The sequence below is a fragment of the Delphinus delphis genome, chromosome 10 (assembly GCF_949987515.2).
Source record: "Delphinus delphis chromosome 10, mDelDel1.2, whole genome shotgun sequence".
Classification (NCBI taxonomy): domain Eukaryota; kingdom Metazoa; phylum Chordata; class Mammalia; order Artiodactyla; family Delphinidae; genus Delphinus; species Delphinus delphis.
The window spans coordinates 74,919,021-74,932,746 of record NC_082692.2 but is presented as its reverse complement, the minus strand read 5'-3'; the positions used below and the strand labels follow the sequence as shown (position 1 = coordinate 74,932,746).

Genomic DNA, 13,726 nt, shown 5'->3' with positions numbered 1-13,726 from the left:
TCCAGAGGCGTCTGATGATAGGTCTTGGGCTCTCCTGAAGCCAGAAATCCACAAATACCTTTAAAAAAGGAATACATTTTAAAAAAGCAATGGTCTCCCTTTCCTGTGGCAGAGGAATGCTGGAGGAATAAACAAAGGTGGTTCTTGCTTGTCTGCTCTGCCAAGTGGCCACATGGCCAGACAGATTTCAAAGCAGTGGCCCTCTGTAATTTTTAATTATCCTTCCCAGCCATGTCCTTGTCCTCAAGAAGGTGCAGTCTTATTGATGAGGTGAGACACTTGAATGTGAAACCGACTGATAGCTTGTGTGATGAACTGCATTCAGAAAAATTATAGTAAGTAATACATGGCAGGAATTGGAGAAACCAAAAGACCATTGTGGCTGTGGATGCAACTTGGCTGATGGAAGAAGTTGGAGAGCAACGAGGATGTGTCTCCCAGAATCTCTAGAAAGAGCCTCCTAATGGCTCTGTAGTGAAAGACAAAGCAAGCAGGCAAGGAGCCCAGCTCTGGGGCACAGGATACCAGATGGTTCATTGAAAGTCGGAGCTCAGGGTCTGAGGGGTGAGGGAAGAGGGCTCAACCCTCGGGCTTCAGCCTGCATTTTCACAAAAAGCCTCAATTTAGATTTTAGATATTATTTCCAAAAGAGGAGAGTTACAGAAGTGTTCTAGCTGGAATGCAAAAAGCCCTCTGCCATACCTCTTGACCATTCACCTGCCACGTACTTTGAATTTAAAAAAAGGAAAATCCCACATGCTACAGAGCAACTACACCCATGAGCCACAACTACTGAGCCTGTGTGCCACAACTACTGAAGCCCGCGTGCCTAGAGCCTGTGCTCCACAGCAAGAGAAGCCACCGCAACGAGAAGCCCGCACACCGCAACGAAGAGTAGCCCCCGCTCGCCGCAACAATAGAAAGCCCGCATGCAGCAACGAAGACCCAAAGCAGCCAAAATAAATAAATAAATTCATTAAAAAAATTTTTTTAAAATTTAGAAAGTTCTGTCATTACCTTAGGAATATCTTAATTATTTTGATTTTATTTTTTCCTGTTCAAAGTTTGCTTTTTTTTTTTTAAAGATAGGCATACTTTTTGGACCACTGGTTTGAGATTTCTTCCTTTCTGCTTTTCTCAGTATACCAGGGGCCTCAAAAGCAGAGGTCTTCCATCCTCTCAGGAGCTCTGTCCCTCCCCGCCCATTCCTGTAATAATGTCCTCTCGCCATGCGTCTCCTGCACCTGGCCAGGTGGAGTTCTCCTCTTCCTGCCACCTTCCCCACCCCAAGATTAACAGTTCCAAACCTTCTACTGCAAGCACAGTTGGTACTCAGTTTATTGGTAATTAATGAGTAGTACTTCCTTGGCAGAACATAATGGAACTACAGGGCAATCACTTAGAAAGGGAAACAACTGTCAGTTATCACTCTAATGAATCCTGTTTAACAGAGGTGATGGCAGCCCGGCTGATGCACAACCTTCTGTGCATCAAAAGTGGATCCCTTAATAACTCCATTTCTGTACTGTGAGTAATTTGCAAAATAACCGCTCTCAAGGCCAAATTGTAAAGTGGCTTCAGCTATGGGTAACAGTGTAATTTTGGAACTATTCTCAGAACTAGTTATTAACTGTTCACTGTTAATATTTGAATATGAGTAAACAGAAACAATTCTTAACATTAAAAATTTAGATAGTATGGTAGTGGTGGTGACAATTATTGAGATGATCATAGCAATGATGTTAACAAATGACGTTAATTGAATCATACGTGACAGGCCCTATGCTGAACATTTCATATGCATCATCTCACTTAATTCTCAGAACAATCGAGTGTTAAAAATCACTTTTCAGAGGGCAACTTCATGGCTGTTGTGCAAATATAAACACAGTTTAAGATCTTATTCAGCTCATTAATTTAAGAGGGTGAGGGACCTAGTAAGATGTTAAAATTAGTCCAAAAATAATTTGAGATTTTGTGTGTGTGTGTGTGTGTGTGTGTGTGTGTGTGTGTGAGATTTGATAGATTATTGGGCCAGATACAGAACAGGATAATGTCCTGCTGGTCCATAAGAGCTCACACAAGTTACTGTCTCCCATCAGTTGTAAAATAGCCCTGTAAACAGAAAGTCACACCCAGCAGTGGGAACACTATACTAAAGAAATCCAGTAATCTCGTTTGCCTATTTCCAAGTTTGAAATGTTTTTTCTGATACCTGTAAGGCAGGTGGTGCTATAATTCGCACATTACAAATGGAGAAACTGAGGCTTTGTGATGTTAAGTAACTTGGCCAAGGTTATATGAGAGGTGGAGTGGTGACTGACTTGAGTCTGACTCCTTGCACAGCTGGCACTGTGGTGATGAAGAGCATGGGCTCAGTAAATGAACAGATTTGAGTTCAACTCCCAGTGAACTTGGGCCAGGTAACTACTGTGCCTTTATTTTTTCATCCGTGAGGTTGTGTTGCTAATAGTTTTAAGTCACAGTGGTGTTGTGAGGATATGGTAAGGTGACATGTTAAAGCCTTGTGCATGTTGTACATGGCGTTGCACTCCCTCTGTAAATGTCAGCAGCTGTTGTCATCATCAGTACTGATCATCACGATCGAGCACCACCTGCATGTGTCTTGCAAATAGCAGTGCCCTCACCTTCTCTACCTCGATTGGCCATGGTTGCCTTAAAAGTCTGCGCACATCCAGAGTGTGAGCTCCAGGAATCTCCGTCACAGAAAACCAATTCTCCATCACAGTTTTTGTCCAGGATCATGACCAGATTCAACTGACCCCAGGAATAGAAAGGTAGTGTAATAGTTGGAAAAGTATCTCTTCCTCCAGGGAACAAAACGACAACAGTGCCATGTGGCTTATAAAAATATTTGCCCCTGCTATTCTGTAACCTGTAAGACTTTAAGGATGCATGGATCCGTGATAACTGTAGCAGGTATCATTTTAAAAACCTACTCAAAGTAAGTATCAGTGTCATACAGCACATGCTAGAGTAGATTTTTCTCCATGGCAAAAATCCAAGCATGGCATTCAGTTTTTCCTTCCTGGAACTCATGTTCCCTTGTATCAGTGACAATGGAGTTGAAATGTTTAGGTCTTGTATTGGATATCATCTCACTGTCTTGCTTTGAGCAGATGATCTCTATCAATCTTGTCTTTTGGAATTAAGGAGTGCCAAATGACAGAAATCAAAGGTTCAATGACAAAATGGTGTGTGCTTGGTGAATTTACCATTTTTTCAAATAAGATTTTTCTGTAGATATTAAGGAGGTTCAAATTTTTTAGGAGCTAATTTACTGGAGACACACTTCTCTACTGGCTCCTTATCTCTGAGATTAGAGCCTTACTGAAGTCAGCATATGTATATCTAGTTACATATATCAAAAATTTCTCTTTATGCTCTCATCTTTGTTGTGTGGGGTAGAAGGAAGCGTTCATCTCAAAAATGGGACATGATTTCTTGATTTGGAATTCTTCAAAAACACATAAAAATGATTAGCTTTGTCTTCATAGGATTCATGTGTTAGATTTTTGCCTCATCGCAGCAGAAATGCAGCATGTCGGCCTTGTTATTGTGATCCTAAGATGAAGGCAGATACTCATGATTAATTCTTTGTGATTTTCTTGTTATCATTGATAATACAAACAATATGTCTGTACTATTTGAGAGTTGACAAGCACCAAGTATATTTTTAAACATGCCAAGTTTGTTTGGTACTCCTCCTACATATTTTCTTAAATTTGTAAAATTGTGAAATATTTGTTTCTTGTAGATTTAGAATTATTGCCTTATATGCTCTCTTACCATACTGTGAATGGTCCAAGAGACTCAGTTTAATTTTGCAGGTATATTGTTGTGAGGAATTGTTACAAAGAACTACTCTCAAAGGGTTAAGCAGTTGTTCCTAGTGGAAATAAAGTGGACTGAAAGAGACATTGAAGAGGCTTGCAAATGATATCTTAGTAACTCATATCAGGATCGCCCCAAATCTGTTTTTACAGTTTCCTTCTTGCATGGAAAGACTACAGACAGGTTTATTTTAGCTCAAATTTCTATTCCATATGGCCTTGGCACCCTCAGAGCAAATGTATTTTCTATTTTACTCTTAGTTTTCTCAACCAAAATGAGACTTAAGTCACCAGGGAAATATTGCAGGATGTATTGACTTAGGGGATATATCTTTTCTAATTTTAACTTCTTTAGAAGTTCAGTTGATATAAATATCCTTTAGTGTAGTTTGCCAGGCACTGCGTACTCTAGTTCTAATCAAAAGTCATACCAAGTCAGAAGAGAATCAGGGGTTAGTGAAATTCTTCTCAACAGTTGTGTCTGTTCTACTTCCTAATGGTCACATGTCCTAAACTTTTCATTTTTAAAACCGCTCATGAAGACATACCATGTTACTAAATGTGGGTTCCTTCAGAATATAGTGGGCGGGGGGGAAGAGAGTAGTGGAATGATGTTTTAATTGTATAGTCATTAACTGACTGAATTTGCTTTTTTTCAAAATTTTTACATTAGCCTTCATGACCTTTAAAAACATTGTGAATTAAGGTAGAACACAAGTAATGCAGTCTCATTAACTTTAATAACGTTCAATAAAAATTCTAAATTTAAAAAACTTTCTGCAAAAAACAGTGTGTAATTGCTAAAGCATTGAATAGAGCATCACAGTTTAAAATTATTAAAAATTACTAAGTATCCATTTAGGATGAGATTTGTTTTATGATTGCAAACACCTCCAAAACAAATCGGCAGTCAATTGCAATGCATTTTGCGATGTGAAAGCACCATTAATTACTGTTAATGGTACTTCTCTAATGTATGTAAATACATCATCTGCACCGGAGCTCTTGGCAGTTTTTTCTTCTTTCTAGACAGTTTAAAGATCTTAATTTATTAATATTCACAACAAGCAGAAAGATAAACATTGTTTTGAAGCTCTTGACGAATGGCGATTGGAGACATACTGTGCTTGTGCTGAGAGTAGATATTAGCTTGTCGGCAATAACTCACGGCCCTACATGAAATAGACCCCGAAAGGGAGACCAAGAGTTTAAAATGATGTTATTAAGAGTCTCTGGAAGCACTTTATTCTCAGGTACCTCAGATTTGAAAATTTTATTAGTCTCACTCTACACTTATTTCATTGTTTGTCCCCAGAATGTTAAACTCAGCACAGGCTCCTGCCGTGGTAAGCATTATTTTTGATGCACTTTACTGAATATGACTGACAAGGACTTTTTCAGGCAAACATTGGGAGAGCAGTGTTTCCTATTTATTATGTCCTTTCATCTCTGCCTGAGCTAGAATATTCATGCTGTAAAAGTAATAAAAAGAAAAAAGAATATTCTGTGTTTTCTTGCAAGCCTCACCCCCAAATCCAAACAAAGTGAATGCTTTAGTGACTCACAGGTAGGATTTTCACCAATTCAGATATAAAATGTGACAATTGGCAGAATCATATATCAACATCTGGATCCTTCTCAAGTGTCATAGGCTGAGTAGTAGGAAAGTAAAAGCAAATTTTATAATGAAATGTTTTTTGGCATTTATTTTTATCATAGACTAGATTGAAAGGTTTTGTTTTCCCTCATAACTTCTTTAACTTTCTTTGATGGAGACATGTGTAGTCAGCTTAGCTTAGTTGCTTAATAAGTTAAAAATATCGAGTATTGATGAAAATTTCAAATATTGCTTCTAATTTTGAGTTTCCAGATTTAGCAAATAAGAATACAGGAGCCCAGCTCAATTTGAATTTCAGATAAATGCAATTTTTAAAAAGATTTTACAGTATTTTAATGTCCATTTCGTCAGTGGATGTGTTTTGAAATTATTAGGATTCACAGTTTTCAGAGTAGAGCGAAGGAAAGATGGAAAACGCAAACAGTTGGTTCTTGTTAAATTTCAGTTAAAATTTGTTTCGTGTAAGTATATCCCGTGTGATACGTGGCACATACTTACCCTAAGAGATTTTTGTTGTTTGCCTGAAATTCAGCTGCTCATTCTCTGTTTCATCTGGGAATGCTCTTCTAGTTTATGATGAGAAAAAATCAGTGCTTTTTGTGAGCATTGAAACGCACACACTAGATTTTTTAATGTGTAAAATGGCAGTAAAAATTGTAGCAAATCTCCCAAGGCCGTTGGGAGTATTAAACGCATTGATACTAGTAAAGCTCGTGGAACAGTTCCTGGCGTCTGGTAAGCACTGTGGAAGAACACAAGCTTTTGTTCTCAAATGATCATTTGTTCTAATGTTAGACACCTTTTCTACCGGAAGCCTGCTGTTGCAGATAAGTAAAAATGTGAAGGCATCTTCCTGATGTCATTGACAACAGCTATAGTTCATCTACAAAAATATAGGGTGCCACAGGTGACCCTGTGACCGAAATATGTAAAAGCTCAATATGTTACCGTGCTCACAGGCATTGAAAAGAGCCACAACAATGGCAACTTTTCCTTTTGCTTTTTATAGAGACACATTGTATTTATTATTATGATATGACAAGTCGGCTCTGGAACATATGTGTGCTTGAGAAAAGAATAGAGCAAGGATAAAGGAGCCAGGTAGGAGCCAAAGTGCTAGTCACAGTTGGTAGTGAGCAAAATGAAGTTCAGCAGTGTGATCACAGAAATTCTTATTACGCCAGATGGAAATTCACCATGGTGGTGGTGGGTGTTTTAAATGTAAGATCAACCAGTGTTCCTGATTATTCATTTGTGATCCCTAAGAAATGCCAGTACTGGGCACCCCTACCTTCTATCCCTGCTCTGGGAGTCAGTGCAGAAGTCAGAGCAGGCTGGGTTATAATGTATTGTTACAAAATAGTAACAACAGTAACAAAATTTCTGAGGCTTAATCAACCATCACTTATTTCTCATCCTTGGAGGTCCCACCGTGGTTCCAGGGGTCTCTCCAGAGCTGCTCTCCTCCGAGGGGTGGCTCATCATTTTACTCCACTGCTGACTGGTGGCACCTTTATTTCAGGACTTGAGGTTTACTACAGTTGTGGAAGAGAGGCATTGGCAAGTGCACATGGGCAGTGATGTGGAGCATGTTACTGCTGATCACAGCCAGTGGCCCACAGCTGGTCATGTGGCCCTGTGCAACTGCAAAGGGGGTTCTGAAACATAGCCTTCCATGTGTTAAGCAATGCATGTTCTGGGAGAGGACCCAGAGCAATTAGCACTAGTTTGCCATACTGGCAAATGTTGCCGATGGATTCTGCTCTTCCCTTCCACAAAGCCCAGAGGCAACTTCAGAATTCCTCTGCACTGTGTGGCAGGCAGTAGTTGGCAATCAAAACTGGCAAGAGAAGTTGAGACACAGATGTAGAGAACAAACGTATGGACACCAAGGGGGAAAAGCGGTGGGGGGTGGGGTTGGTGGTGGGGATGGTGGTGTGCTGAATTGGGCGATTGAGATTGACATGTATACACTGATGTGTATAAACTTGATGACTAATAAGAACCTGCTGTATAAAAAAATAAAATAAAATTTAAAAATTAAAAAAAAAAACCAAAACTGGCAAGAGAGCTGAAACCTGTTAGCCATTGCTGCACTGCTCCCAGAGAAAACATCTATTGCGGTAGGAATTTGGATGTCATGCATAGTGATTAGAGTTTTAGGAATAAGTGCAAATAGATTCTTAGGATAGTCTTCATCACAGGTTTATTGATTTGAATTTACCATCCCTCCAGCTTCTGTTTGATTTGGGAGAAGGTAGTTTCCAGGTATCCCGGTAATCAATCTCAACGATAGTATTTTAAAAATGTTATCTCCAATTGACCTGAAATTTAAGTCCTCCCTAGCTTTGCTCCCATGCAACACAAGTATTAGGAGTTTTTCATAACTGTGATGAAAAGGGGAGAGACGTATTAACAAACGTTGAAATAAAAGTTGAAAATTGTTTTTTGATCCTGGTGTAAAACTGATGGTATCAAAGCTTTTTCCAGCTTAAGGCAGCCTTGTCCATGATACCTGAAAGTGCTGCTTGATGAGAATCAGATCAGCCCCCGTTTGAGCCTGGCCATTTCAGTTCAGTTTTCAGTTAGGTGAAATTTTCTGGTGAGTGACACTTTCTCCCAATTAACTTTGATGAAGGGATGTAGCCTTAGAATGTTCTCAAGTTGGGAATATGAGTTATATGTCAGTGAGATCTGATTCTTGGAAGACTGGAGAATAATGAAGACACCTTTGAAATGGCGAATTACTTTTCAAAGTTTTTCTACAATGCGGTTGTTCATACTGGTCCTAATCAACAACATTTGTTGTTAATGTTTTCTTTTGAATAGCTCTTCAGTTCAAGGCGCAGTGCTAGACACTGTGATGAACATTACGTTATAATAGAAGTATTTTACAGTGGAATATTACTCAGCCATAAAAAGAAACGAAATTGAGTTATTTGTAGTGAGGTGGATGGACCTAGAGTCTGTCATACAGAGTGAAGTAAATCAGAAAGAGAAAAATAGTGTATGCTAACACATATATATGGACTCTAAAAAAAAAAGGGTTCTGAGGAAGCAAGGGGCAGGACAGGAATAAAGACGCAGATGTAGAGAATGGACTTGAGGACACGGAGAGGGGGAAGGGGGAAGGGAGAAGGGGGAGCTGGGACGAAGTGAGAGAGTAGCATTGACATATATACACTACCAAATGTAAAATAGATAGCTAGTGGGGAGCAGCCGCATAGCACAGGGAGATCAGGTTGGTGCTTTGTGACCACCTAGAGGGGTGGGATAGGGTGGGTGGGAGGGAGACGCAAGAGGGAAGAGATATGCGGATATATGTACATGTATAGCTGATTCACTTTGTTGTAAAGCAGAAACTAACACACCGTTGTAAAGCAATTATACTCCAATAAAGATGTTAAAAAAAAAAGTTATAACAGAAGTACTTTCTAAAAATAGAAACTGAGAAATTGGAGAAAGAGAAAAATATGGCCAAATATAATCAAGTGCTTAGCTGTGTTTTTCACGATCAAAAGTCAGAGGAGCTAAGGCTGGAGAAATTGCTCAGGGTCGGAGTAGGGCTGTTGGAGGAGGAAAAAAAAAATCACTGAGCATTCGATTAATTAAATATGTCAGGAGGAGAGAGAGGTTGTATGGCGCCCCACCCTGAAGTCATAGACATTTAGTCAGAAGCTGTTTCTTCTTGCCTCTTTCAGTGAGAACCAAGCTTTCCTTGAACTCGTAGTGATTTTAAAAAAAGGAAAACACACAAACAGTATCATTTAATTCCCACAGTATAATGATTCCAAGTGGCCTTCAGTTAATTTCTAATTAGAACCTCCATATACTTCTTTTAAAATACAAGTTAAGATAGATGCAAAAAATATTAGTCTGACATTGAATCATACAGGTAGTCAATGTAAGTGTTTAATCATCTCCTGAGAGTAAGCATTTTTTTTCTTTTGTAAGATTACTCATAGTTTTTAATTGATGAGACCTATGTTAATATATGTTTTTAAAACTACAGAGATAATATACAAGCCCATTTTCTTGGGTAATCTGCACCCCACCCATTCCCCCTCTTTCCCTGAGTCCTTCTCCTCTATCAAGAGGTTCAAAAGTTAGGTGTGAAATCTTTGATACCTTTCCCTAGGTGTTTTGCTGTTGTTACCTGTTTTGTTCTGTTTTTTGTTTTCTGCTAAAACCTAATAACTAAAGGTCATCAGGAACATACTTGAATTCCAAGGTAGGTTTATTAGCCTGCTGCAGCAAGGGTGAACACATGCCGGAACTGTGGGTTGTCTCAAAAGGATGAATTAGAGAAGGGGTACTAGAAGATTTGGGGGGCTGAAATTAGTCATGGGATGTTCTTAGGTATTTGTCAGAATATGTCAAGTAGGCAGTTTCTGGAACAGTTTCTGAGTCTCTGAGAAAAATGCATGGCTCTGAATGAACTGATGGTAAGTTTAAGCTTATCTGTCGTCATGGTTTGGTTAGGTACAGCTTCTCTGTTTCATGAGTCATAGTGCAGCTTTGCAAGGTATGGTTGATATTCCCATTCTCAAGGGGTTCATAAGTAAGACTCTCCTGCTGAAATGTAGTACCTATTGTACATTTCCAATTTTTCTTCTTGTCCTCATGAAGCAGTACTAATGCCATATGTCACAGACTTACTTTCCTATTTTAAAACACTGATGTTTTATTTTGTTGATCATAAAGCTATTAAAGAGTTAGAATAATGCTTTTAGATTAGATTTTTATTTTAGAATAAATCACTTACAGGAAAACCATTTCACTGTTTTGAATGAATGAACAAATGAGATTCTTGAGAGAGGGGAGGCCTGAGTAAGATCCAGGAATCTAAGGAACCCTAGAGAATCTAGGATGGTTTTGGGAGATCTGATTTGGGTATTAGAAAGGTGGGCACTGGTTAGAAAAGAGCTGGAAACCAGGGAAACCAGTATGATGCCCATAATAATAGAGGTTAGGGAGAATGGGGGCTGGATTTAGGGCCGATGGAGTGAAGTGGACAGATTTGAGAGCTGCCCAGAAGTACAACCTAGATGTGACTGGGCAGGTGAATGGGTAAATGAAATGTGGTACATCTACATCATGGAGATTATTCAGCATTGAAAAGAATAAACTATTAATCCACACAGAAACTCGCATGCATCTCCGGAGAGTATGCTGAGTGAGAAAAGCTAGTTTCTAAAGGTTACATGTTGTATGATTCCATGTATACAGCATTATTAAAATGACAGAAGTATGGAAGTGGAGAACAGATGAGTGGTTAAGGATGGGTAGGGAACTGGGGTGGGAGGGAAATGGGTTTGGTTACAAATGGGCAATACGAGGGATCCTTGAGAATGGAAATGTTCTGTGTCTTGGGAAAAAAACATACAAAGGTGAACGATTTAACTGAGGCTGTAGGTTTATTTTTGTAATTGTTATTTTAGGCACAGCATATGATTGTAGTCATTGTTTCTGCATTCATGTCCATTGGTGTTTAGAAACTAAAATTGTGGTGTAATGAAATTAGTTCATTATTCTGGTCCAACTTCTGTTGCTAACTAAGTTGTGACCTTGGTCACGTTCTTCATATTTGCTGGAACTTAGGCTCCTCTTGAGGGCTTTGGAATAATTACCGTCAGAGGTCCCTTCCAGATGTAAAATTTGATGGTTTCATGTTTGAATGCATCAGCTGCATTTCAGCATCTCAAAAGTACACTCAGACATGCAACAGTGGGTCTGTTATGTTATTGATTTTATTTCATCAGGAATGTTTTTGCATGGGTTATTTTAATGCGTGGAACTTACCAGTATTTCTTTTCAACAATGCCAAAGGTTAAGACCCCCAATTCCCCCCTTGCAGTTAGTTCTCTAAGTACTTCTATGGAGACTAGTGACTTCGAAGTCAAAGACGAGGATCTTTATGTTTTCCTTAGTTAGCTCCTGTGTCCTGTCTCCTTAACTTTTGTAGTTTATAAATTCTGTGGTATTTGACTTGAGCTTTTCAGGAAAAGTGCAAATTAGAAATAAGTAATTGATCACTATGGGCATAGAAACTCCAATAGTCAGAATGTGCAAAGTAAAAATATCTCTTTCCACCATTACAATTAATGACCCAATATTATATTTAGACTGATTTTTCACATAGAAATGTAATCTTGGGAAAGAAATAATAGCTATAAACCAAGGTGTATATTGCAGTATATTTGAACATCAGCTCTATATTACTTATGTTTTCAAAGGCATTTTTATCCTTTGAAAGCTCTGGTTTAATGTATTATATATATTGGCATCAGGGGAACCAAAATGAAATATCAGTTTGATTTAGGGTTGCTATGGAGAACATTTTCATGTTTCAATTCAATAGTTTATAATATATTTATGCATGCTTATATACATATACTTAAGCACATTTATAGTTTGGTGAATATTTTTAATTGACTATCATGATTTAATAATAGCCATTTGAAACAAAGCCAATAAGCAAGAAAAAATACACATTTCAAGTTCATTTTATGACTGTAAGAGAAAGCGTTTTAGAAGACTTGCACGCTTTTTCTGCACAGAAAGCTTTTCGTGATCTTTTTGATATGCCTGCTAATATTATTCAGTATTCATCCTTTGATTTCCCGGCTTCATTAGTTAGTATTTATAATTGCTTGGGTTTGGGGTATCTTGGCCAGCAATTAATTACATCTAACTATCAAGTCACAGACAGAATGATCTTATTCTAGTTGCACCATTTTGTCCTGGGTATGATATTCCCTTATACTGTCTGCTAAGACTTTCTTAGAGCAGCATGTCCTAGAAAGTTTTGGTTTAATAGTTTTTAAAATAAAAGAGCTCAAGAGCAGTGAAGAGCAGCTAACATTCAAGTTAGGCTGCAGCCATCATATTTTCTCAGGTTCCTCAACTATTATTCCTGAAGGGGAAGGAAAACTCCCAGTTGTTTAGGATCCTCTTTGTGCCTGACACTGCGCTAATCTGGAGGTGATATTCAACTACAGTATAATATACATCTTGGTTTATACTCACTATTTCTCATTAAATCTCTTACACTAATCTTATAGAAAGAGAAAATGTCACCCACTTACTTAAAAGTCCTTACTTGTCTCTTTTAGCCTCTGGTGACTCCTGGGGTTCCTTGGCTTGTGACACCGTAGCTCCAATCTTTGCCTCTGTCTTCCCTGCCACTTCTCTGTGTCCAAATCTGTCCCTCCTTTCTCTTATAAAAACACCAGTCCTTGGATTTAAGCCCTACCCTAAATTCTGTATGATTTCATCTTGATAACCCTAATTAATGACATCTGCAAAGATCCGAGGATCAAATCAAAGCTAACTCCGAGTCAGAAAGTGTAGGGTGAGACCACTTGATTTTCTCGGGTTCTGCGGGCATTTATGCTTGTCTCCATTCCTCCTCCCCTGAGCAGCCCCCTGGACCAGACTGCTAAGACTCAAGAGTTTTTGGTGCAGGAGCCTACGTAAACGCCGCATCTCTTCGCCTCACCCCTGCGTTTCCTTTGCCTTCTCCTCTCTTCTGTTGTTTTAGTGCCATGTATGTTTCAGTCACACCATTCATCTCTAGTGAAATGTGTTCTAACTTCCAAATGGGCAACACACAGTCCAGTATTTGAAACAGAATTCATTTGGAGAGACAGTATAATGCAGTGAATGAAGCACAGGCTTTGGAGTTAGGAAGAGAGAGTTTCATTTTCCTATTCTAGACCTTCCCTTGCTGGGTGTGAAATGCAAGTGAGTTAGTTACCATCTCTGATATTGCTGTCTGTATCTTGTCACGAGAAGTGGAGATGCTCCACTTCCAAGCTCACTCACAGGGTGGTTGGCAGGATTCAGCTCTTCTATGCTTGTTGGACTGTTGGCCTCAGTTCGTTGTCACATGGGCTTCCTGTAGGGCACCTTGCTTCTCCTAATGTAGCAAGCGAGATGAGCCAGAGAAAGAGAGTAAGAAAGATGGGAGTTTTCATAAACTAATCTTAGGGTTAACATTCCAATACTTGTGCCCATTCGGTTTATGAAAAAGAAGTCACTAGATCCATAATACGATCAAAGAGAGAGAGGAATGACACAAGGATGTGCATCCCAGAAGGTGGGATCATCAGAAGACATTTTAGAAGCTGTTAAGTGTGGTACCCTCCCCCGCAAACCAATCTTAGTGTCTTTCTTCGGACTATCACCTAGTATTTCTAGCTCGGGGTACGTACTGACTCGTTTCCTGCAATGTCTTCTGAGCACAGAGAGG

At 39.0% G+C, this 13,726-nt stretch overlaps 1 protein-coding gene across 27 annotated transcripts in view; it reads left to right on the top strand.

Annotated features, from left to right (window-relative positions):
* FHIT (fragile histidine triad diadenosine triphosphatase) overlaps window positions 1-13,726 on the top strand; it is a 1,444,513-nt gene that overhangs the window by 894,073 nt on the left and 536,714 nt on the right. The window lies entirely within an intron of this gene.